The sequence below is a fragment of the Marmota marmota genome, unplaced genomic scaffold, assembly GCF_001458135.2.
Source record: "Marmota marmota marmota unplaced genomic scaffold, marMar, whole genome shotgun sequence".
Taxonomy (NCBI): domain Eukaryota; kingdom Metazoa; phylum Chordata; class Mammalia; order Rodentia; family Sciuridae; genus Marmota; species Marmota marmota.
Genome location: NW_026000168.1, coordinates 95,321 through 118,698, shown reverse-complemented (window position 1 = coordinate 118,698; position 23,378 = coordinate 95,321). Strand labels below are relative to the sequence as shown.

Sequence of the window (23,378 nt, the reverse complement as noted above, 5' to 3'; positions counted from 1 at the left end):
TATGGGAGATATAAATACATTGCTGAGGTTATACCACATGAAATGAAAGAAAAATGAAACCCTACTGTCTTTTTCAAATATTTTACCTCATTATTTACCCCCAAATTCATAAATAGTTGAGAGAAAAACCAGAAAACCAGAGTGCATGCTGTATAACATTCTGGAAAAACAAAACAAAATTAGGGTTAGCAAAAGACCAGTGGGCCTGGCATTGTGGTGTTATCTCAGCAACCCAGAAGGCTGAGGCAGGAGGATCACAAGTTCAGGGTCAGCCTCAGCAACGTAACAAGCCCCAAGCAACTTAGCAAGACCTGTCTCAAAATAAAAAAATAAAAAAAGACTGGGGATGTGGCTCGGTGATTAAGCACCCCTGGGTTCAATCACTATACCCCCAAAAAAGAGCAAGAAAGAAAAAGAAAAAGGGACCACGGATGAGAGAGAAGACGGAGGGAAAATGTGGAACGTGGTGGAGGTGTTTCCTGTTTGGGCAGCGACAAAGTAACAGGCATGAGGGTTCATCCTCCAAGTCTGTAAGCACCATGCAGCATGGTAAAATCAGAGGAAATGCTTACGTTATCTCTGTGCTTTGAATCCCACTCCTTCAACTGCCTGGGCAAAACCCTCCTATTGAAGACTCACTTGTCCCCACATAGCCAGGTCCAGATCCTGCGGTCGCCCCCGGGTGCTACTGATCACGCCCCAGGGTCGTTCTGAAACAGCACTATGTGGCTGTTGCCATGTTTATGCATCAGTGAGCCACTCAAGACTCACAGAAAAGTCACAAACTCTGGCTATGACACGGGGCAGTTTCAATGAACAAGTATGGGAGGTTAGCAAATGTGATTGGCAACAAGTAAGCAATGGGAACACATCAGTGAAATGCTCTGCACCCTGTCGACCCTGCCTAGGCCGAGATGCCAGGGTCAGCATGGGTACAGAGGAAAGGCCGCTTGTCATCCCAGTCTTGCATTTCAACAGCACTTACTGCATGTGAGCACAGCTTTGCTTATTGTTTTTATTATTTGTGCTATGGTTTATATTTCTGAATTAAACTGTTGATACCCTCAATAATTTAGCTCCACCTCCATTAATCAATTAAACCTAGAAAAGTTCATTCCAAGGGATTTATACTCTTTCCTCTTTGCTGATAAGGAACCTAGATCCAGTCAATTAGCCACATTACTTCCCCAAGGTCACGTGGCTAATTAGTTGCAGTGGCCATAGGCCCTGAGCCTCATCTTCTGGTGGCACTGGTGATTGTCACTCCTTGACATTGATTGGAAGCATTCCAACTTTTCTATTCTAACCTCCAAGACTCTGCTTTAGTGAATGGTGCTTGTTCTAGCAACTCCTCATTCATTTATTTGTGCTTCAGCAAAACCCACTGTCACTCATCCAGCAGCACTGTGTGTCTGACCAGCAGCTGTGCCTTGTTCTTCTTACACAGATATCCATTTGTCATACCCTGCACTGGGTGCTGGGGATTCTTTGGAGTATGGTTGCACCTTCAAAGGGATTTATGCTAGTCCAAGGGGATGTGGAGAGAGGGAAGGGGCCAGCTTGTAAACAGCACCAGTCTACCCCAAAGGGCAGTCCTAGGAAAGAAGAGAGAGCTGTGCAAGAGGAGCCAATCTCAGCCTGGATGGGGAAACGAGTTCACACTGCTCATTTCCCAGGGGTCACTGCAGGCTCCAGTCCAGGTGGGTGACATGGTTGGGTCTGTGTTTAAGAAAGAGCATTCTGATTGCCTGTGGACAGACTGGACAGGGTGAGGGAGGAGGGAAGAGAGGAGAAGACACAGAGATCAGTGAGAGATGATGGTGGCTGAACTGGTTGGGAGTAGACAGATTCGTATTCAAGTCATGGGCTGAGAGTTGAAGCAACCAAAAGTCTTGTTTTGAGGGAGGGAGGGAAGGAGGGAGGGAGGGAGAGCTCAAGGCTAGCACACAGGATTTGTAGGAAGCCTCACCTGTTAGAGAATGAACACCCTTGCAGGACACAGTTGATATCTTATATAGCTGAGATTGAAAAACCAGCCTCTACCTCAGAGCAAAGCCTGTCCAAGGAAGGGACACGACCTTAGTCCTGGGAAAATACCCACAGAGCACTCCTAAGCACATTCCTACCCTAAGTTGTTTATCTACAAATAACAGGAGAGATCTACTGCGCCAGGTGTCCCTGACTCAGTCAGGTTAGGTGGGGGATGCCAGATGACCCTCCCAGTAGTTTATGGTGGTTGATAACGTGTTGGGAAACCATGTAGTTCAGCACGTACACCCCTCTTGGCTTAAACCAATCAGTTCAAACGAATACCCCTTTTGTACTGACCAATCACCCCTACCCAACTTGTTCCTGCCAGTGAATGTGCTAATCATGTTTTAGAGTTGTTATTTGATTTTCCCGCGGTGTGTGATGATTTGCTATGATGTATGTGAAGTCCCTGCCCTCTCCAAGAATGTATAAAACTGCTGCAAACCCTGGGCTCGGGGCCTCTCAGTGTCACCAGTTGCTGTGTGCGTGTGGAGGACCAAGCTAGCTCACAATAAACACCTCTTTGCTGCTTGCATCGATCTTGGGTCTCTGGTGGTCTTTGGGGGTCCAGAATTCGAGCATAACAAGATGATTGAAGTTCTGAAAGTTCCACCTGGTTCTCCTGGTGTGACCCCAAGCAAATGACACATCCCTTTGAGCCACATATTTCTCATTTATGAAGGGATACAGTTGCAGCCTCCTGTGAGCTCAGCCCCTGGCATACACAGGCGCCCAGCTGAGGTGAGCTGCCACCGCCACACTCCTCCTCAGTGGCCGCCCTTCCTTGGTCTTCCCAGAACAGGAGGGCCTGCTGGTGTGAGGATGTGGGAACCCAGCCCCTGGCAGAGCAGAACTGTGAACTCGGCAGCAACCAGCCTGGCTCTCCATCCGAGGGCCGCTTGCTGGTCGCAGGTCCTTCCTGGCTCTGCAGGGGGTCCTCCAGGACCCAGACCTTGGTCTCTTGTCTGCTTTATCTGCACCTTCCTTTTGCATTTCCTGCCTTTAAAGGCCATCTCTATTCTGAGGACTGACATATCAGTCTCCAATTCTCAGTGCTTTTTAGCCTTGCGAATTCCGGCAGTCCAAAACTACATGCTTGCTCCCCGTAGCCCACCCCTGTGGCCTACCTCTCTTCAGTTCTAGAACTTCTGTTCCCCTGCCTAGAGCAAGGGTGTCATACCCAGCTGCGCTGTCTCCTGCGCCCCTTCTGATTGTAGCAATCCGTCGGCTGTGCCCACACCTCTGCACGCTGCGCGGTGGGGGCCCTCCTCATTGCCGCGGGGTTCCCCTCCCTGCTTCTGTCCCGCCCAGGCACACTGGTCCACTAGGCCGCCACAGCGACCTTTCCAAAAGGCAGTCAGTGCTGCCCGCCCGCTGTCCTTGTCCCTTGCACCTGTCCCAGAGTCCCTTCCTGATCTGCAGCCTGCTGTCTTTCTGGCCAAACTGCCTTCTGCTCTGCCCTTGACCAACCGCTCCCCTGCCCAGGCTGGTGCTGGTCCAGTCCGGGAACTTCACCACGGTGCTCCCACTTGAGGGCACAGGCGGTCCCCGGCCTGGCGGGTGCTTCACAGACTGCCTGTGGCCAGATCCCTGGCTTCTCTTTGTCCCCGTCATCTCTTCAGGAAGGTTTTCCAGGCTTTTCTATGCTAACCTTGAGTGACCGCCCCCCACTTGCTGGCTTGACACACAGCTGTCACCCAGTCGGGCTTGCCTGGCACAGGGCGCGTGCCCGTGAGCTCTCGGTGCACTCCTGGGCTCTTTCTCCACCCCTGGGCGCTGCGGGCAGCGGTGGTACGGGCCTGCTCCAGGTGTGGAAGGACCGACCCCACAGAAGTTGCTCGCCCTAGCCGGCTCCTCTTCTGCACTGAGGTCCAGCGGGCTGATTCTCTGTCTCAGCCGCCTGCTTTACAGCTTCAGGAAAGCAAGGCGTGCCCTGTCGGTGAGAGCCCACGTTCTAGTGCCTGGCACACACGATGCTCTGTGGACTTCATACTGGATCCAGCTGTTGACCATCAGTTTTCCTGCTCAGCTGCTGTGCTTTTGTCTGCACCCTTCTGGGGGACTTTTTTTCCCCAGTCAAGACCGGTTTTGGCTGTGGGCTTCCCTTCTCTTCCTCAGGATGTCCAGTCTGCTTGCCAGCGTTCCATTAATTGATCCAGGAGGCATTTCAACACATTTGTTACATTAAAACATTGGATAGGATTCCGTAGTTCAGATCGCTTGGCAGGACTTCAGACTCCAAAATGTCTCCTGCATGAAGTTTTCCAAATGCAGTCTTCATGATTGCAACCACTCTTGAATGTTTCCACATAAATGACACTGATATCCACGGAGCTCAGTGGTTATAAAGAAACCCGTGTGTTTTCCTAATTTCCCTTAAGGTTGAGGTGACTACACAGCCCACTGTGCCTGGGACAGACCCCAAATATTCCAAATATTTGGAATATTTTTTCATCAAGTGACCAGTGTGGGTGATGAATTGCTTGGTCATGCTTCTTGTGACATAACTGCAGCTAAAATTTGGTCTTTTTTTTTTAATTAAAAATTTTAAATTTTTTGTCAGTAGCAGAGTCATTTTCTGTACATGCTTGGAGAATAACTTGCTCTATTCCAATCTCTAGTACTTCTCTTTCTCTCCCCTTCTCTTTCCCTCTGTTCTCCTTTCTCTGTGCTCTGCCTTCTATTTATTTAATGTTTTTTAAATTGGTGCTTTATAGGAAAGCAATAAGATTTTATCTTTTCTCTTTGTGCCAAATCATTTCCTATACAGTAGTTAAATAACTTCCTTCTACTGCATTGTTTTGTCATTGATTTGTCTTTAAATTTTATTGTTACATTCATATACAGCAAACTTTACTCTTTTTGAAAGCTCTGAATTTTAAAAACGCAGCAATTCATACAACCAATTCATACACCTCCAGTCAGGAACCTGCCCCTTGCTCCTAGGTATTGTCCATCACTGACCCTTGCCCCCTGGTAAGGGTCAACCTTTTAGTTTTGCTCCTTCAGGATATCATTGGAATGGAGTCATGTGGCTTGGGGAATGTTTTTTCACAGAGCACAATGCACTTGAGATGCACCCAGCTGTGGTGGGTGTGGATATTTCTTGTTTCTTATTGCTCTGTGGTGGAGTTCCCCTATGTGGAAGCACCTCAATTATCTATTTGCCCATGAAAGACTTTTCAGCTCTTTCCAATTTTTTGTTTGTTTAGAATAACCATAGAACAGCATTACTTCTTTTTCCTCCACATCTTTTATTGGTGCACCATGGTTGTGCACAGTGGTGGGATTATTGTTACATGCTAGTATATGCACACAGTATAACATGATTCTTCCAGCTTTTGATGACTGTGCATTGATAGAGCTGCTAGAAACTCTCATGAACAGGTTTTGTGTGAACATGTTTTATTTGGGGGAGGTAAACTGCTAGGAGTGGAATTACTGACTGTGTGGCTTAAGGGAACATTTTAGCTTTATTTGAAACTCCCGACTTATTTTGTGGAGCTGTTATAGAATTTCACTTTCCTCACAGCGTCTGAGGAGTGTGAGTGCCCCTCAGAGGGCATGTGGTGGAACCCATGTGGTCTTGCTCCTTGTTCCAGCCATTTCAGTGGGCACATAGTGGCATCTTATGGTGTTTTGGATTGCATTTCCCTGATTACTGAGGATATTGAGCACCTTCTCTTGTGTTTGTTGTCCCTCTATCTTCAAAGGTGAAGTGCCCATTTAAATCTCCATGTTATATTTTAATCTGGATTTGTTTTCTTCTTGTTGAGTTTTGAAAGTTCTTTATATATATTCTGAAGTCCTTTATATATACAAGTCCTCTGTTAGGACTTTCATTAGATGTGTGATTTGCAAATATTTCATCTCAGCCTATGGCTTGTCATTTTAATGTCTCTCCCAGAGCAGACAGTTTTATTTTGGTGAGATCCACTAAAATGCCTTCATAATGTTGTCAAAATTAATTGAACATATCTGCTGGGGTCCAATTCTGGACACACGGTTAGGTTCCTTTGATCTTTGTTGCTGGAGAATGTAATTAGACTTTAAGAGCTGAGATTAGCATTTTTCCTTTGTCAACTCAGAATGTGATGTTTCACTAATACCGTAGATGACACACCTGTGTTCCAAGGAAATCTTCAGAGATAAAGCGCTGTGCTGATGCAGAGCCAACGCTCATGTCACATGACTGGGACTTTCAGAGTCTATCTAAGTGGGGCCTCAGGAACTGGATTCTGAGGGGAGGTGGATGGCTAACTGCATAGATCCCTCACCATCCTGACCAAAGCTGCACCTCACAGCCCCTGCTGGTGCACGGGGTCGGGGTGGGGCCGGTGGGGTGAGCATTGCCAGAGTCCAGGGCGCCTGCAGTGAGGGGCATTTTGGCCCAGAGAGTCTACCTGCCATTGTTGTAATCTTCTTTCAAATCCTGCTGACTTTTCTACAAGTTGTCTTCATGCATTTGTGGCTTTGTGCTCTCGAGTGGAGAATCCGGTGTGCTTCACATCCTTATTGGTATTGCTTTTGCTCTTCAAGCGTTCTTTTTGCCATCTCCTCTTCCACTGATTGACATTTCTACTTTTTGCAATGGCAGCGTTTCTGTGGGAAATGAATGGGCCACTTGTGGCAGCAAAGGACTTAAACTTGAAAAACTGAAGCACAATGAAAATTTGTTTTTTCGAAAGTCATCTTTATATAAATATAAAAAAGCACAATAAAAAGTGAAGAGATTGTAATCACACCATGAAGATCACTCTAGTTGGCATTTATAAAATATATGCACTTGGTAAAAAGTTAAAATCGTATGAAAAGATATAAAAGTAAAACACTCTCCTTTCCACCCTCCTTGGTTCATCTCTTCCAAGGCAACCACTTAATTTCTTCTATACCCTCCAAAAGTGTTTTAACAGAAATTTTATTTTTCAAACTCATTTAAATGTGTAAATTTAAGTTTATGCTTTATAGATACAAAAAAGTCACCATGTTTACTTACAAATCAGGCTCCTGACAAACCTCACAGTATTTATTGAAATCAGTGTCAGTGTTTTAAGACCTAAAAACATTAGAAGAAATTCTTAATCTTCTTTGAAAGAACAGATGTAAAAACACAATGCAAAGTACTGCTAATAGATTAAGCTTCTTCTGGAAATTGAGTGTATGATGTGAAGTTTGAAAAGCATTAAGGATAATCATTATAAGGAATAAAACTAACTAGAAACTCTTGAATTTACAGCCACAAGTGTGGTTCTCAGTTGAAGGTCTAAAATTATCTAAATTGTGCTGGACAATTTATGTTCTAGAAAACAAATTTAAATTGGTTTTAGATTAAAAAGTTGTGGTCACACTGATGCAGCCACCAGGTGCCCCCACCAAAGAGACCACCACTATACTTGTAACATATAAGCTTCTCTCCTAGTCAAAAAGATTTTTACAAAGAATGTCAGCAGGATTTCTGTAGAGAGCTCATTGTGGTTTGAAGCTTTCTCTTTCTTGTCAATGCCAGGTTTGCAGACAAATGTGTGAAAGATTCTGTCTCAAGAGAGCTTGCCGTGCACAAGTTACTATCTCTGTCTTCCTTGGTAAAAATGTGTGAAACCTCTGTCTAACCTAACACTATGGGACAAAGAGTAACTATTATGTACCCACCCACTGTTATGGGAGCGTCCACTGAGTATAAATCTCAAAGAATTTCCAGACCTGGGGTCCAGAGATTTGGGGCATGAACCCCTGTGGAGCATAAATAAACCCTCTTCCTGAAAATTCCTGGGGTGTCCAGCCTCATCTGTCCTACATCAACATTTCATAAAATAAATCAGATACTATTTATGAAATAATGCACATGTTTTTTTTAAAGCATTGTCTTCTTGATATTGAGCAGATTTTAAAAAGCATGGATACTAAGAAAATATTCATATATTTCATATGATAAATATTCCTGACCAACTAATCAAGATACACATTTGAAAAGGCATCAGACTGTGTTACCACTTGGAATGGAAAGCAGTCTATTTAGAATCCTTGGCCACGTGGAAGAATGGAAAACTTAAAGTTGAAATTGGTGAGGATTCCAGGGTTTCCTAGTAACTGGAAACATCTGGGATCTAGAATTGTTCTCTGTGCAAGGTCATAGAACAGGGCTTATGTGCTGGTCACTGTCTAGCTCTACTGATAGCCTTCTAGCTCCCCGGCAACTCTAGTGTGCCAGGAGTGCGGGGCTGGGGGCTTCCTGCCCGGCTCCTGCAGGGCTGGTGCATTATTTGCTCCATGTAACTTCAGCAGCATCCCAGCCCAGGTTTGAGAGTGCTGTAGCATGTCTTTCAATTCAATGTAGTTCCAATAACATCATTTGGAATGTGATATTTTGCTATATAAAAATGCAAACTAGGGGTTGGAGTTGTAAAGTGCTTGCCTCGCACTTGTGAAGCACTGGGTTTGATTTGATTCTTAGCACCACATATAAATAAATAAATAAATAAAATAAAGGTCCATCAACAACTAAAAAAATATTTTTATAAATGCAAACTATGAAATTACTAATGAAATGCTGATCCACAGTGGGTTCCCTGTGTCTTTTGTATCTCAAGTTTGTATGACATGTCATTTCCATATGAATGGCAATGCTTTGAATACACGAATGTGTTTTTAGAAATCGCTAATGGTGTAGTTATATTTCACTATGAAATACCTGTGGGTACAGAAAGGGAACGTCTTGGAGTATTCTGAGGCTTTTTCTGCACTTTGACTTTTCAAAAGCAAATTAATTCCAACCTTATATTGGAAGATTGCCATCCTTATATGTATAAAATGAAGTGATTAAAATATACATAACTTTCTTTTAGAAAATAAACTTGTCATATTTCTGATCTGTTCACGTTTATGTGTTTGCCCCCTTGTGTGCTTTCAGCATTCATTTCTATTTCTTTCTCTTTTCTCTCCATTGTAGGAGAGAATTGTAGGCAGGCACAAGCAAAAGAAAATTCCAGAATCTAATTCAACCATACCAAGACAAATAGACAATCTATATTCACTACTATAAGTTATGGAATGAAGTTTGGAAGGTAGTAAACATAATTTCAAGGGAAAACATGAGATTTCTACATATATTTTTTTCTTTAATTAATTTATTTGATCTAATTTGTCATACATGACAGCAGAATGCATTTCAGTTCATAGTACACAAATGTAGTACAATTTTTCATTTCTCTGCTGGAACACAAAGTAGAGTCACACCATTCATGTCTTCATACATGTATCTAGGGTAATGAAGTCCATCTCATTCCACCATCTACATATCTTTTTTTTTTTTTTAAATCTTCTTCTGGGGACCAGGGATATAGCTTAGTTGGTTGAGTGTTTGCCTCGCATGCACAAGGCCCAGTTTGTACAATCCCCAGTACAAAAAAAAAAAAAAAATCTTCTTTTAGTTCTTCAGAAATTATGATTTCATGTTCATGCAAGATCAGCATATCACATGAAAAATAGAAATTAATATTTTCATTTAGTGGATAATATTTTACTATGTACATTAAATTGTAAATTTTATTGTTAGAATACACTGCTCTACAAGGAACATACAAGGAATTTGTAAGACACTGTGCAAAGTCGTAATGTACTAGAAATATGCATTTTGTGTATGATTCTGTAAGAAAACATTCCTAACAATTAAAATATTTCCAAAGTAGTTTTAGACTGCAAATATAATGTGTTTGCAATCAGCACTGTTAAGAAAATGAAACTTTTACAAATAGATAAGAAAAGTGCCCACGTCAAGGCCATTGCACCTCCTCCCTCCAGCGGGGGCAGGTCTCGGCCACCTCCCCGCGAGCTGCCCACGATGCTCCAGGGTGAGGTCAGGAGAGAGCCTTCCAGGTCTCGTGACCGGAGCCTGCGGAAGTATTCTGTGGTCCCCGAGTGTCAGCAGGGCTTCCTCACCCAGACTCTGTTCCAGTTGTCGTGATCATGGTGACACACGGCAGTCTCAGCTCCTGGGCGGTGAAGCTGGAGCTAAACACTGAGTCACCCTCAGACAGGCTCAAACCCTGGTTCTGACACTTCCCTGCTATCTGACCAGGGACAGGTTGCCGGAGTCCTCTCTGCCCTAGTGTCCACACGTCTATGAGGATCATGGTACTTACTACAAGGGCAGCGAAGGTCATTCGTACCCGGCTCTGATAGCAGTGCTGGGCCCATGGTCGGACACAGTACATGCTGCTGTCGTTGGCCTTAGATTTCAGCCTCGGCCTCCCTTACCTGTTATTAAAATATCCAAGACTTGTGGGGCCATGGAGGTCTGGTCTGGCATCCTTCAGCTACCGCAGATTTCTGGAAACATTTCCAGCGTGATTAGATCTCGGGCAGTTTCCTAAGTTACCACAGAACCAAAAGAGACATTGCAAACTTGACGACCTCACGGTCAGAGATACTTTTCAAGGTTTTGTTTTATTTTTGAAGGGACAAACTATTCAGGATTTTCAACCCCCACACCCTAGCTGTTTTTGAGTAAGAATAGGCATTGCCTGTGGAGGGAGGTCCCGGCTGTGTCCCACCCTGGCCTGCCAGCCCACCCTCAGCTTGAGTCCAGTTTGTTTCTGAATGGCGAGGATGGAGTGGGAAGGGAGCTGACATATTGCCAGCCTCTAGCACATGGTTTAACACTAAATATCATTTGATGAATGGGTGACGACACAGATATCTCAATGCATACATGTTATGAAATTGTTTCTAAATGAGGAATCTTTCTGACCTGATTCAATGGATAAATAACAATTTAAATTAATGTATTAAAAATTTAGATGTGCTTCTACTTTATCCCTGATAATTTACTTATTTAATTAATTTTCTCTGTAAATGCTTAAAAAAAAACAGAGAGCAATGATAAAAATTAGCTCATCCTTGAGGGAATAATCACATTGTAAATTGCTGTGGTCTGAACTAGTTGTTCCGTACGGTTAATTTAGAAACTCGTACCAGTTCCCTGTGTTCCTAGGTTATAAATAGGGAACATCTTATGCAATAAGAACCAGAGTGTCTAAATCCCCATTGTTCCAAATTCATGACAAGATCGACTATCTTAAGTCACAGGAAATACTACCCTGTAAATGTCTTTGGGTTAAAACATTGGTAAATCATTACAACAACTTTTCATATAATTAATTTCTGTGAGTCCAACATGGCCTTTAAAAATACTCAGGTATATTATTGTCAGCACGACTCTGAAGTCAAAATGTTAGGGCATGCATTGCTATTTTACGAAAAATGCTGAATCACTGAATGTCCTGAAACAGGAAGAAGCAAAAGCACCACTTTGCCCTCTGACGCCTGTGAGCCAGCGCTCCTCTTTACCTATGTGATGTGACCTGGTCCTTCACTTTGCCCTCTGAGGTGTGTGACCTGGTCCTTCACTTTGCCCTCTGAGGTGTGTGACCTGGTCCTTCACTTTACCCTCTGAGGTGTGACCTGGTCCTTCACTTTACCCTCTGAGGTGTGACCTGGTCCTTCACTTTACCCTCTGAGGTGTGTGACCTGGTCCTTCACTTTGCCCTCTGAGGTGTGACCTGGTCCTTCACTTTACCCTCTGAGGTGTGACCTGGTCCTTCACTTTGCCCTTGAGGTGTGACCTGGTGCTTCTTTTGAGAAAATGCAGAACAGTCTCACCTCAGAGTTTTCTGAAGGTGCCTGCCCAAGCGCGATGGTGGAATCATTGGAAGTACTCGGACTCATGCTGACCAGCTTCACCCTGGTTCTGGTCAATGGCCAAGCACGTGAGCTCTGGTATCAGGACAGGAAGTGCATTTACCTTCTTTGCATAGTTACACGTAAGGAAAGAGATGAAGGAGGACCCGTGGGCATCAAGTATGGAGAGCAGTTGCCACTGGTGCTTATACATCAGGGAGTCCTCGCTACTACTGGAAGCCAATAAACAGAGTGGGTTCGCGGCACCAGAACAGGGGTCTTTTACCGAATGCAGCACAGAGAAACTCCTTCTGCACTGCTTCTCCATAAAACCAGCAAAGACACTGGCAAGAGTCCACAAAAAATGACTTTTTAGGGCTCCATATGTTAACCAAAGGTTTGCAACAGATCTTAGGTGATTTATGCATTTTATGAAAAACAAAAAGCACAACAAAACTAACAGCTGAATCTCAGTCCGAGCTGCTTTATGCCTTCTCTTTCCCATGCCCATCCGTACCTCCCCAGCTCTCCTATCGCCTTGCCAAACGTTATCTTCACAAGCACAGAAGCTGTGAGAACTGCCTGTGGAGACAGAGCAGGTGTGGAGCCTCACCCCTGTGGGATCGTCACTTGGAGAAGCTCCGTTTTTCAGAGCTTGCCTTTATTTAGCCCAACTCGGAGCTCACCCCAGGGGAACAGCCTCCCACTACAGCAGCAGTCATAAAAACCCAACATCAATTGTTTAGATTGTATTTGACTGATGTGTTCTATTAGTTGAGGCTGAAGGAGCCTCACAAAAACACTTCAGGGGAAAACAGGGAACTAGATATCCACAGGAGGCTTTGGGAGCCTCAGGCATGCTCCTGGGCATCTAAAAGGACTCGTCATGTGCAGGGTGGTGGGCTGAGCAGGAACCCAGGGCGGCTGACCAGGAGGCCCTGAGCACAAGAAGTGGAGGCTCAGGCGGGGTCAGCGGTCAGCCTCAGCTGTGCTGAGCCCAGACACCAAAAGCTGGGGCATTGTTTGCTTCAATGCAGTGAAGAAACTCTCTTGACTAATCTCTGAAATGTCACTTTAGTGACTTTGCAGTGACAAAAAGGGGGGGGGGACTTTACCAAATTGGACCTGGAAAGTCACAAAAGGAGCAAATAGTAACAACAAAGGGGAGCAAACAACAAACCCTAGGAGGGGAGAAAGTCTGGTTTCCCAGGGGGTCACATGGTGCCATTTCACATGGCTTCTCTCCTGAAAGCCAGAGGCCATGTACTGGACAGCAGGTTCGACCTTCCTGAAGCTCCACCTAGTTCTTACAGTGAAGGTCGGTGTGGGAGTAGAAGGAACCAGTGTTAGATGCTCCAAGCATTCTGATTTTGTTAGGACTGGCCACCAAGAGGGACTGTGACCAGAGCCTGACCTCCTGAGGTTCCGCCTGCACCAGAGTACCCGGGTGGGGGGAAACACCAGCCCCAACCCCTCCAGCCAGGTTATCCCACCCGGGGGGGGGGGGGGGCTCCCCTGAGACTTCCTCAGGGACTGTGGAAGTCCCTCTCTTCATGCTTGCTGCCTCACCAAAGTCCTGCTTACTGCAGTTCCTCTGACCCAAACACTCCTGCTGCTCAGAAAAAGAAGTAAAAGACAGTTTGCAATTACAGAGGAAGTATCCAAACTGGACTCAGATACAGCAGGAGTGTTGGAATTACCAGACTCTGAACTCAACAACTACAGTTAGCAGCTAAGGGCTCCAACAGAAAAGGCAGGCGACATACAAGAACAGATGGGCGCCAAAAGTGGAGAGATGGAAAAGAAGAATACAAACACATGCTGGGGTGAGGTGCTCGGTGACAGAGACACAGGGCTAAAGCAGCCTCTGGTCTTGAGGACATGCCAGTCGCAGCTTCCAAACCTGAAAAGCAGAGGAAGAGATAGAACAGAACACCCGAGAACTGTGGGGCACCTGCACAGGAGTAACCTGTGCAGGAAGGGAACAGAAGTAAGAAAGAAAACCAGAAAAAACACTGAAGCAGTAGACTGAGAATTCCCTCTGATTAAGGTGAAAACACAGATTTAGGAAGCTCAGAGAACACCAAGTAACATGTGTAAAAACAACCTACCCCTGGGTACATTTAAGCCAGAGGAGGGAAAAAACAAACCGTATTGAGTAAGCCAGAGGGAAAAGCACCTGACCTAATTGTGTCAACTCTGCAGAAATCGTGCAGGTGAAGAGGAGAGGAAAAGAGGCTGTGCCTTCGCCAGGGTGAGTTCTGGTACCTCCGTCAAGAGTCAGCTGGCGGTGGCTGTGGGGGCTAGCCTCTGGATCTCTGTGCTGTCCCGTAGGCCTGTGGATCGTTTTTATGTCACATGATGGTCACTTTGGTCTGCAGTGTGATGTCTCCAGCATGGCTGCATGTGCTCAGAGTTGCTTTGGGTATTTGAGGTTTTTGTGCTTCTGGATGAATTTTAGGATATTTTTTCCAGTCCATGGAGAATGTCATTAGTACTTTCATGGGGCTTTCATTTAATCTGTAAATCACTTTGAGAACCATGGATATTAATTAACAATATTAATTCTTCACTTGTTTTGATGTCTTCAATTTTTTTCAGAAGTGTTTTATGATTTTTATTGTGGAGGTCTTTCCCTTCCTTGGTTAAGTTTCCTCCTAGGTGTTTTATTTATTGGTAGTTGTGAATGGGATTGCTTTTACGGTTTTTTTTTTTTCAGTGAGTCAGTGATACACATTATTGGTACATAACAATCCTACCTACTGATTTTTGTATGTTGATTTTGTATCCTTTAACATACTGAATTCACTTAGCTCTTCTAACAGTCTTTGGGTGGAGTGTTAAGGTTTTCCACATGTAGTATGATATCTGAAAATAGGGAGACTTGACTTCCTCCTTCCTATTGCAGTTGTATCTGCTTGGAGACCTGATCTCCGTCACCCAGTGATACAACAATCCTGAACATGCATGTGCCTAAAGACAAAGCATCAAAAGATGTGAGATAAAAAGAGAACCACACAGATACGTAGATGAGTCCACTGCAAAGTTGGAGACTTGAACACCCCTGGGTCAGATCCAGCAGGAGAAAATCAGTAAGGACATAGCTGAACTCAAAATCATCAGCCAATGGATGTGATTGATATTTAGAGATGACGTCATTCAACAACAGCAGAAAACACATTCTGTAGAACGTTCAACAAGACAGACACCTTCTCTGCCTTAAAACATGCCCTAACCCCACTTGAGAAGAGTAGGAACCACACGATGTCTATCTCAGACACATGGGCTGTCTAAAATCAGCAAGGGCTATCAAGAAGTCAGGGAAATGGCAGCCCTCAGGAACTGTAAAGGGATGGCAAATTGCTGCTGTCTCTCTGAGAAACAGTTACACAGCCTCCAAATGTTAAGCAGAGTCACATTAAAACCTGTAATTTCACTCTCTGGTTTATGCCCATTATAATTGAAAACATATGTCTACACAAAAATCTGCACATAAATATTCATAGCAGCAAGATTTGTAAAAGCCCCAAAGTAGAGACAATGTAAACATTATTCATCTGATGAATGGATAAACAAAACAGGATCCATCCAAACAGCATGTCATGTGACCATAGGGCAGGACCTTACTTGACAAAAGAGAGGAACAAGGCCCTGGAACTCACTGTGGCACGGGAACCTTGAAACATCCTTCTGAGGGAGGGGAGCACTCACAAAAAGACACACTCTTGCAGTGGGCCATGCACATGGAACGTCCAGAGCAGGCCAGTCCACAGGACAGCTTTTGGGAGGAAGGGGACCTGATGTTGTCCAAGGGCCTTGGGATCAGATCAAGAGTTGTGCAACCCCACGATGATTTCAGGGAGAACTGAAGTACACTAGAAATGGTGGATTTTAACATAGAGGAATGATATCTCAGTGAAGTATCGTAACAACAACACCACAGGCTCCTGAATCAGCACAGGCTCTGATAGATTCTCTCAGGTGTGCATAGGGGTGTGCAGAACAACACACTGCAAACAGAGGAGGAAAAGCTGGTGCTGGTGTAACGTGATGTTCCAGTGCCAACCGTAGGCTGCCCACCAAGACCCCAGCACGGTAAGACGCTGCTGGAGATTGCCCGTCCTGATGGCAAACCAACCACTCAGGAGTAGACGTAAGGATTAAGGATCGAGTCCTAAATGTGTGCAGGTTGAAGCCCCAACCCCAGGCCCTCAGCTCTGTTTAGGAGACATGATCTTTAGAGGTGATAAAAGGCATCACAGTAACTGGGTGTGTGCTGATCCAGGATGGCAGGTCCACACACACACACACACACACCCACACAGAGAAGGACAACAATGCAAAGATACGGGGAAAGGAATCCATAAGTCCAGGACAGGGTCGGAAGGCCTGCTGCCGCTTGGCATTGGCCCTGTGTCCCGGAGTTACAAAAAACCAAATCACAGTGAGAGCCATGGGGAAGGCGGTCATTTAAGGAAAGCCAGGAAGCAAGTCCAGGAGTTCAGAGAGGATGGAGGACTTCCCTGTACAACAGTGCTTCAGCTGAGTTAGGGCACCCAAGGGCAGGCCCAGCCCCCTCCATCACTGTGCCTCAGCTAGTTTAGGGTACTTGATGGAAGGTCCAGGCCCCCTCCATCACTGTTCTTAGCTACGTTGGGGCACCTGAGGGCAGGCCCAGACCCCTCCATCACTGTGCCTCAGCTGGGACAGGGCACCGTTTCCTGTGTCCCATCTAAAACAGAAAAACGTGTGACTGGTCCCTCCTGCACTGGAGGTGGGCAGTGTGCAAGCTGTACCCCAGACATGATGATCTGTTAAGGGATGCAAAAGGATATGGGTAAGATTCATGCAAAGGGTAGAAATAGTTACTTCGACTGGGTCAATTGACTTTTTAAACTCTTTAAGACTATCTAGGGAAGAAACTAGAAATTTTATATTTAAAATCTAGTTAATATGTAAAACTCTTTCAATCCAGATATACATTCTCTGGTTTTTGAAGTTAAATATCAAAACTGTGAGTTCTAGCTCATTAATGTCACCTGCAGTAACTACTGGCACACAGCAAAGTATACCCACGGAGACGTGAACAAATAAAAAAGGAGGGATTTTAAACAAAAGCATTGTGTGCGATTGTGCTCAGTGATGGACTAGCAGCAGTTTGTGGAGGCCAGCTGTGGGAACGTGGGGTGGCCTTCCCCATCACTCCTGTCCAGCACATCTGTAGCCTTGGACACTGGTGAGGAGCAGGCATGTACTCTGGAAGTCAGAGAGAGACCTAGACCTGAGCCACACAAGGGCTTCAGTGCACAGTTGCCAGTCACACAAAGTGCCCAGCGGCTCTCCACTCCAACAAGAGAGGAAGTCGCCGGCCAGCACCAGGACAGCCCACTTGGAGTTATCAGATGAGGATTTTGGAGAAGGCTGCAGAGAACTGCTTCCAAGCAAAGAGAAATACTCCTGAAACTCAGGAAGCAAGAGAACACCTCACAAGTACGTCCTCTGAGCTGTGGACCAAGGTGAGAGCTGAGGCCCACACCAGGGCCTGTCAAGAGGGCCACGGCCACAGCCCCAATGCACAACTACCAAGACCAAGGGGTGCCAGGGGATCTTGGGGCTCCAGAGTGAGGCAAAGCCCCGTTGGGCCGACACGGAGTGCAGTTCAAAGGGGAAAGGTGTGAGCTGCACTTCTTCAAAATGGAAACCGTTTGCTGTTTGGAAGGTCCTGATAGAAGGAAGACCTCAGACAGTTCAAGTTAGATGGAAAGAAGGACCGGTGAGAGGCCCCTAGCCCTCCAGACCTCTCATGGGTGGACCAGGGAGGCAACGAGGGAAGGCTCCTAACTGGTGTTAGGGGTCCCGCCCTGCCCGAGTCTCGCCCGACAGCACTGTGATTGCTGACCTTCTGCTCTCTGCTGCGTGAGTGTCCATGCAACCAGGCCTCCTGCTGTTGACAGAAAAAGTTAGGCTGTGGTTCCTCCGTAGGGACTCCGCAGAGGCGTCCTTGGCCCAACACAGTTTAATTTAATACAATTGATCACAATGAAAGGTAAAACTGTTGTTCTGTGAAATACCCTGCCAAGAACATGAGAAAGCAAATTCCAGGCCAGGGTCCTAACATCTCGAGGACCTAAGGAGCTCACATCACTCTTCAGTGGAAGCAAGCCAACAGTCCAGTTGGAAAACAGCCAAAGACATGGTCAAAGCACTTTGTTGCTCCCATATGGTAGGTAAGAGGGGAAATGGAAGGAGCAACTGAGTTCCTTCAGGGCTGCTGCTTTTCACCCGAGGGAATCTGTCTTGGAAGTTGAAGGCCAGGCCAGTGAACACAGGAAACAGACACACTGTGGTCTCCAGGGTCAGATGTGAGGCAAGTTTATTGTTCTGTAAGCCATACAAATTCCCAGAACGAAGGTCACCTTCAAGTGTCTTTGTGTGAGCACACCCCAAATCTAGGACGAAACCCTGGCTTAGCTCTGTTCCACATGGGTACTGGATGCTCTTGTGATCCCTTAGGAGAGCAGCACTAGTGAAGGTAGCTGGATAGTACAGCCTTTCTAGTTTGCTTTTATGAAAAACAGGGTTTCTACAGTCCTGGGAATCTGGGTGTGACGATTGGCTCACTCGTATAGTAAGTGCTCTGCCAGCTGCAGTACATCTGAGCCAGAGGCCCAACGGGTGGCATTGTGCCGTGGCCTGGGCTGTCCGTCGTTCACACCTGCTGGCCTGGGGACCTCCCTGCTGGGCTTCTGTTTTCTTCCCAAAGTAACCGGTGGTGCCCATCCCTGTGGAGCTCACCCCCCCATCAGAACTCAGAGGCAAAGAGAAGGCAGCCTTGATCCTGGGTCATCGTGGACCCAAGTCCCGCTAAATGTTGTTACCACAATAAAGTGAAAATTTAGAAAGTTTATGTCCCTGATGCTTCCTAGAGCAAGATGGCAACAGAGCAGGAGAAAGGGACGGGCAGATGGGGCTCTCAGGGCGTGGGGAGGCTGGAGCTGTGGCACCAACTTTCACAGATGGCTACAGAGTTACATGGTGAGACAACGTGAGCAAAGGTCCAGACGGAGATTGGCCTCAGCCACCAGTAAGCACAAGCGCCTCTACAAAGAGCTGCTAACTAGAGTTTATTTCTTTCTAAAGCAAAGTAACTGAGAGGAGAACAAGCAGATCTGAGGATGACCTGTCTTTAAATGAGCTTTATTTCATGAAATCGACACGGTGGAGTTCACAATCAGCCATGACGGACCTGGGTCTTGCCTCTTTGAGTCACATTAGTGAGGAAAAGGATGTATGGGTGACTGTTTCCTACAGGCACACTGGTAAGAGTTGATCACAGTTCATGACACTTGAAATAAAATGCCTTTAATACAGACAGAAACTAGAATTGACTGAAAGCCAAACCAGAGACACTTACTGATGGTCCTGTCAAGTCTTCCCTATGGCTCCTGTGCGCAAGGTCAACTGCCCACTGGAGAAGAGCCATCGGCCTTGGTGCCAGTGCAGTGTGGACAGTCCCAGCAGAGCTTTCTGAAGGTGTGAACTCCAGGAGGACATAGGCAAGCCTGGGGCGCATCCTGATGGGCCAAGAGTGTATGAAACCTGCCTTGATCAGCTCCAAGGACTGCTTTGATAAAATTAGATGAAGTCTTGGACTAGGGGTGATCCAGAGGCTCGGGGGGTTCACACAGCAACGCGAAAGCTTGGAGTGTTGGGCTCCTGCCGACGCGTTCCAGCCCTCAGTCCCTGAACTCTGACTCCACTGTTGAGATATTTAGGAGGTGCTTCACAACACTGCCTTGGCATCCCTGCAACTATTCAGTGCGATTATTACTTCACATGTTTTCAGATGCGATTACACTGCAACACATACACACCCACTGTTCAAAAGTGGTGAATGTCACATTACACATATGAGCACTGACACCTCTTCTTGTGCTGTCAGATGGTATCACTTAGGTACAAATTTCAAAATAATGTTTTCTTTGGCGTCTCTTTGTATATGGTGGAGCCTCTTATACATGTGAAGTTATTCTCTAACAGTGAATGTGGCTTTGCATACATGATTTTTATCAGTTACTCAGGACTGTGGCTGTCATACACTGTACATGTTAGATCAATTGTGGTATGTTACAATAATTCTTACTAATAAATAAGGTTTACCAGGCTATTTATTTTGCAATAGAACTATCTTTCATAATGAAACCAATTTTTGGACTTAACAGACCAAACAAAATTCATTTTGCTGTTTTGAAACTGTAAATAACCCTCTATTTGATAGAGAGAAGCATTGAAGTTTTTTTTTTTGTTGTTGTTGTTGTTTGTAGCAGAGATTGAACCTAGGGGCACTTAACCATTGAGCCATATCCTTAGTCCTTTTATTTTTGTATTTTTATTTTGAGACCAGTTTCTCACTAAGTTGCTGAGGCTGGCTTTGAACTTGCAATTCTCCTTCCTCAGCCTCCCAAGTGCTGGGATTATAGGCATGCACCATCATGACTGGCTAACATGTACAATTTTTTAATGAAATTAAGCATCACGTTATGTCATAAGATAAAAATTTTAAGTATTTTACCCATACTCCCATTGATATCTTTATTGACTTCTTTGAAATAGTGTGACCAATAGTTAGAAAAATCAATGAAAATTATGGGAAAGCAATGTACTTCTCCTTGGTGTTCAGGGGAAGTCTAACTGTCCAGCACTCAGAGGATGAACATGGGAGGCTTAGAAAGCTGCTCTTTACTCTATTTAGTGAATGAAGATCTTATCCCTGTTGTGCAACAGCACAGAATACAGATTACCAGAGTGTGCGGCTGACAAAGACCACGACTTCATGACCACTGAGAGGATAACTACTCTGGTTCACAGTCCACCAAAGTGTCAAGACAGTCCATTCCCTCTGATTTTAAGAATACGTACAAACTGTCATAGGTATGAACTTATAAAACAGGTTAACACAAATAAAATTGTAACTTTGCCATCCGTATCTAGATTCTGTAGAGTTCAAGGTTTGAAAAATGAGTTTCACTAATGGGATTTTCGAAAATTATGATGTTAATAGTGAAGATTGTCCTTCTCAGTCAAAGGCTCGAGTACATGTTGGATGCCAAATGTCCCGACCGGCAGGACACATCAACGTGGGCAGCGAACCTAGGTGGGGAGGAATGAAGGGACAAGAGACACAGAAGGATGACAGCAAGGCAGGTGTCTGATCAAGCTGCAAACTTTTATTGTTCACACAGGGGTATTTATATGCTGGGGATGGGGAAGCTCTCTAATCAGCAATTGCTGGATGTGGGTGGTAAAACTGCCAGCTGCAAGATGTCTGATGATCCTGATAACCGCAGGATGTTCCAGGGAGATAGGTAGCTGCAGGATGTCTCCCAGGCAGGATGTCTCCCAGGGGGCTGTTTCTTGTAAATGTCAGGCTATTCTTTGAAGGAGAATTTCCTTGTAGCCCCTGACAAAGATAAAAATGACCGGCTTTTAAGTTGCTTGAATCAGCATTAAATGTACTTCCAGAACCATCTCCAAGTTTGTTTGCTTTTCTTGGTTTTTAGTCTCTGAAGACCTGAGATCTAATCTCATTTTGAAATCTGCACCTGCCCAAGGAGCCTATTCCAGTGCCTGTCATCCACACCAGGCTGAGGGGAAGGTGTGCCACTCACCAGGCCAGCTCCACAGGTGCCCTGCTCCCTCCAGAACCCTGGGGGCCTCTATGTGAAAGTCACAGCTCTGAGCTCTGGATGACAGCTTTCTTGCAGACAAGACTAAATCAGCCCTGTATGTAGTGAGATTTTCTCAAAACCAAATTCTCTGTCAAACAATAAAGCAGAAATATAACCAAATGCCTTGCCACAGTATAGCTTAAGTATTTCTTATGTTGGCACCATGTGGGGCACAGTTTGGGTGAATTCCTTTTAAATAATAGCTGTTGTAAAACTCTCATGTGCACATTCCCTATGGCAAATAACAAAACAACAACTAACAGGACAAGTCGGGTTTCCGAGAAGAGGTGAGATATTACTAGACCTGATTGAATTTATGCTTTTGAGTCACTAATGCAAAATGAAACAATATAAAAAGGATTCAGAGAAAATCCCACCTGTGATACTTCTGCTCACTGTCCCGACCTCTGGATGGGCTCTGCTCTTGTTTCATAAGTACCTCCACAATCTCCTGATTCCAGGCAAGGTGCAAACACACTGCACACAGCTTTGCTGTCACCATGCAGCCAAGGTGTTGTGTCTTCCCACAAGGCCAGGATTTATTTAAAAACAATAAATCCACAGGCTACACCACTTCCATGGTGGCCGTTCTCTGAATATTCCTGGGCGTCTGATAGTCATAGGCCGGGCAAACACAAGTTCTTTTATATTCCAGTCTTCATTCTAACAGCCTGAGAACTGCTGCTCTACACACCATGGAGTCACTATGGCAGACACAGCCTGAGGACTGCTGTTCTACACACCATGGAGTCACTAGGGCAGGTGTGGCCTGAGAGCTGCTGCTCTATACACCATGGAGTCACTAGGGCAGGGCAGGGCTTGTTGTCCAAATACTCTCAATTTCCTTCTTTTTATATACAGATCAGCATATTAAAACAGTGTTTTTCACTTTGCTTTTTTCGCTTCACAGTATATCTTGAATTTTTTTATGAACCAGTACATAAATAACTTCCTTATTATTTTCTACAGCAAAATACTATTCCTATACAGCCAAATGATACACTAATTGGTCTCTAAAAATGACAAATCACTTCCATTTTTGCTATTTCAAACTTTGCCATAAATATATTTATGGTCATTATGACATATTTTGACTGGCTTTTTTCTCAGAAGAAAATTCTACTGTTATTAAATGTTGCTTTTCTCTTAGAGCTTCCGCTTTTCCAAGATCCTAAAGGGATTTCCTCAGTGGTTCTTTTTTTTTTTTTTTTTTTTTTAGAGAGAGAGAGAGAGAATGAATTTTAATATTTATTTTTTAGTTTTCGGCGGACACAACATCTTTGTTTGTATGTGGTGCTGAGGATCGAACCCGGGCCGCACGCATGCCAGGCCAGTGCGCTGCCGCTTGAGCCACATCCCTAGCCCCTCTCAGTGGTTCTTGAAGTGTTTTTGCCTTTACCCTTCTGTTTCCCCACATTGGGTGCTTGGGTCAGCGGCTCTCCTGGGCTCCCCCTCACTCTGCACCACTCGCTGACTGATGGGCTTCCCAGCCACAGAGGCGTGGGTGGAGGCCCAGTTCTACCCTCTGGCCTACTCCTGTGCTGTTCTGTGGAGTCTTGGACTCCCACCTCAATGTTGAAACTACTAAATATTGGGATGTAACTTACTACCCAGCAGAGTTCGTCTTCCTTCCTTTTCTACTTTAGAGTTTTTACATTTTGGAAATTTTTTTTTTTTTTATAGTGGTGGTGCTGGGGATCGAACCCAGGGCCTTGTGCATGTGAGGCAAGCACTCTTCCAACTGAGCTACATCCCCAGCCCCTAGATATTCTTATTCATTTTTCCATATGAAATTTATATTGAGTTTGCCCAGTAGAAAAAAAAAAAGAAGAAGCTATTATTTATTGGTATCAAAACATTGAGTTTCCAGTTAACATGGATTGATTGCTGTGATGCTGAGTCTTCTTCCCATTCTTTGAGTAGTTTTTCTGTCCTTTGATGGTG

General features: G+C 45.1%; 1 long non-coding RNA gene and 1 other non-coding gene across 2 annotated transcripts in view; one reads left to right on the top strand and one right to left on the bottom strand.

Annotated features, from left to right (window-relative positions):
* Positions 1 to 21,665, top strand: part of LOC125611716 — a 100,713-nt gene extending 79,048 nt beyond the window's left edge. Inside the window, exon 3 of the long non-coding RNA XR_007341902.1 lies at positions 21,267 to 21,665. This is a non-coding gene — a long non-coding RNA (uncharacterized LOC125611716). The remainder of the gene's footprint in view (positions 1 to 21,266) is intronic.
* Positions 21,666 to 23,117: 1,452 nt separating this feature from the next.
* Trnav-cac lies at positions 23,118 to 23,190 on the bottom strand. The gene has a single exon. It is a non-coding gene; the product is annotated as a tRNA-Val (tRNA).
* Positions 23,191 to 23,378: the final 188 nt, after the last annotated feature.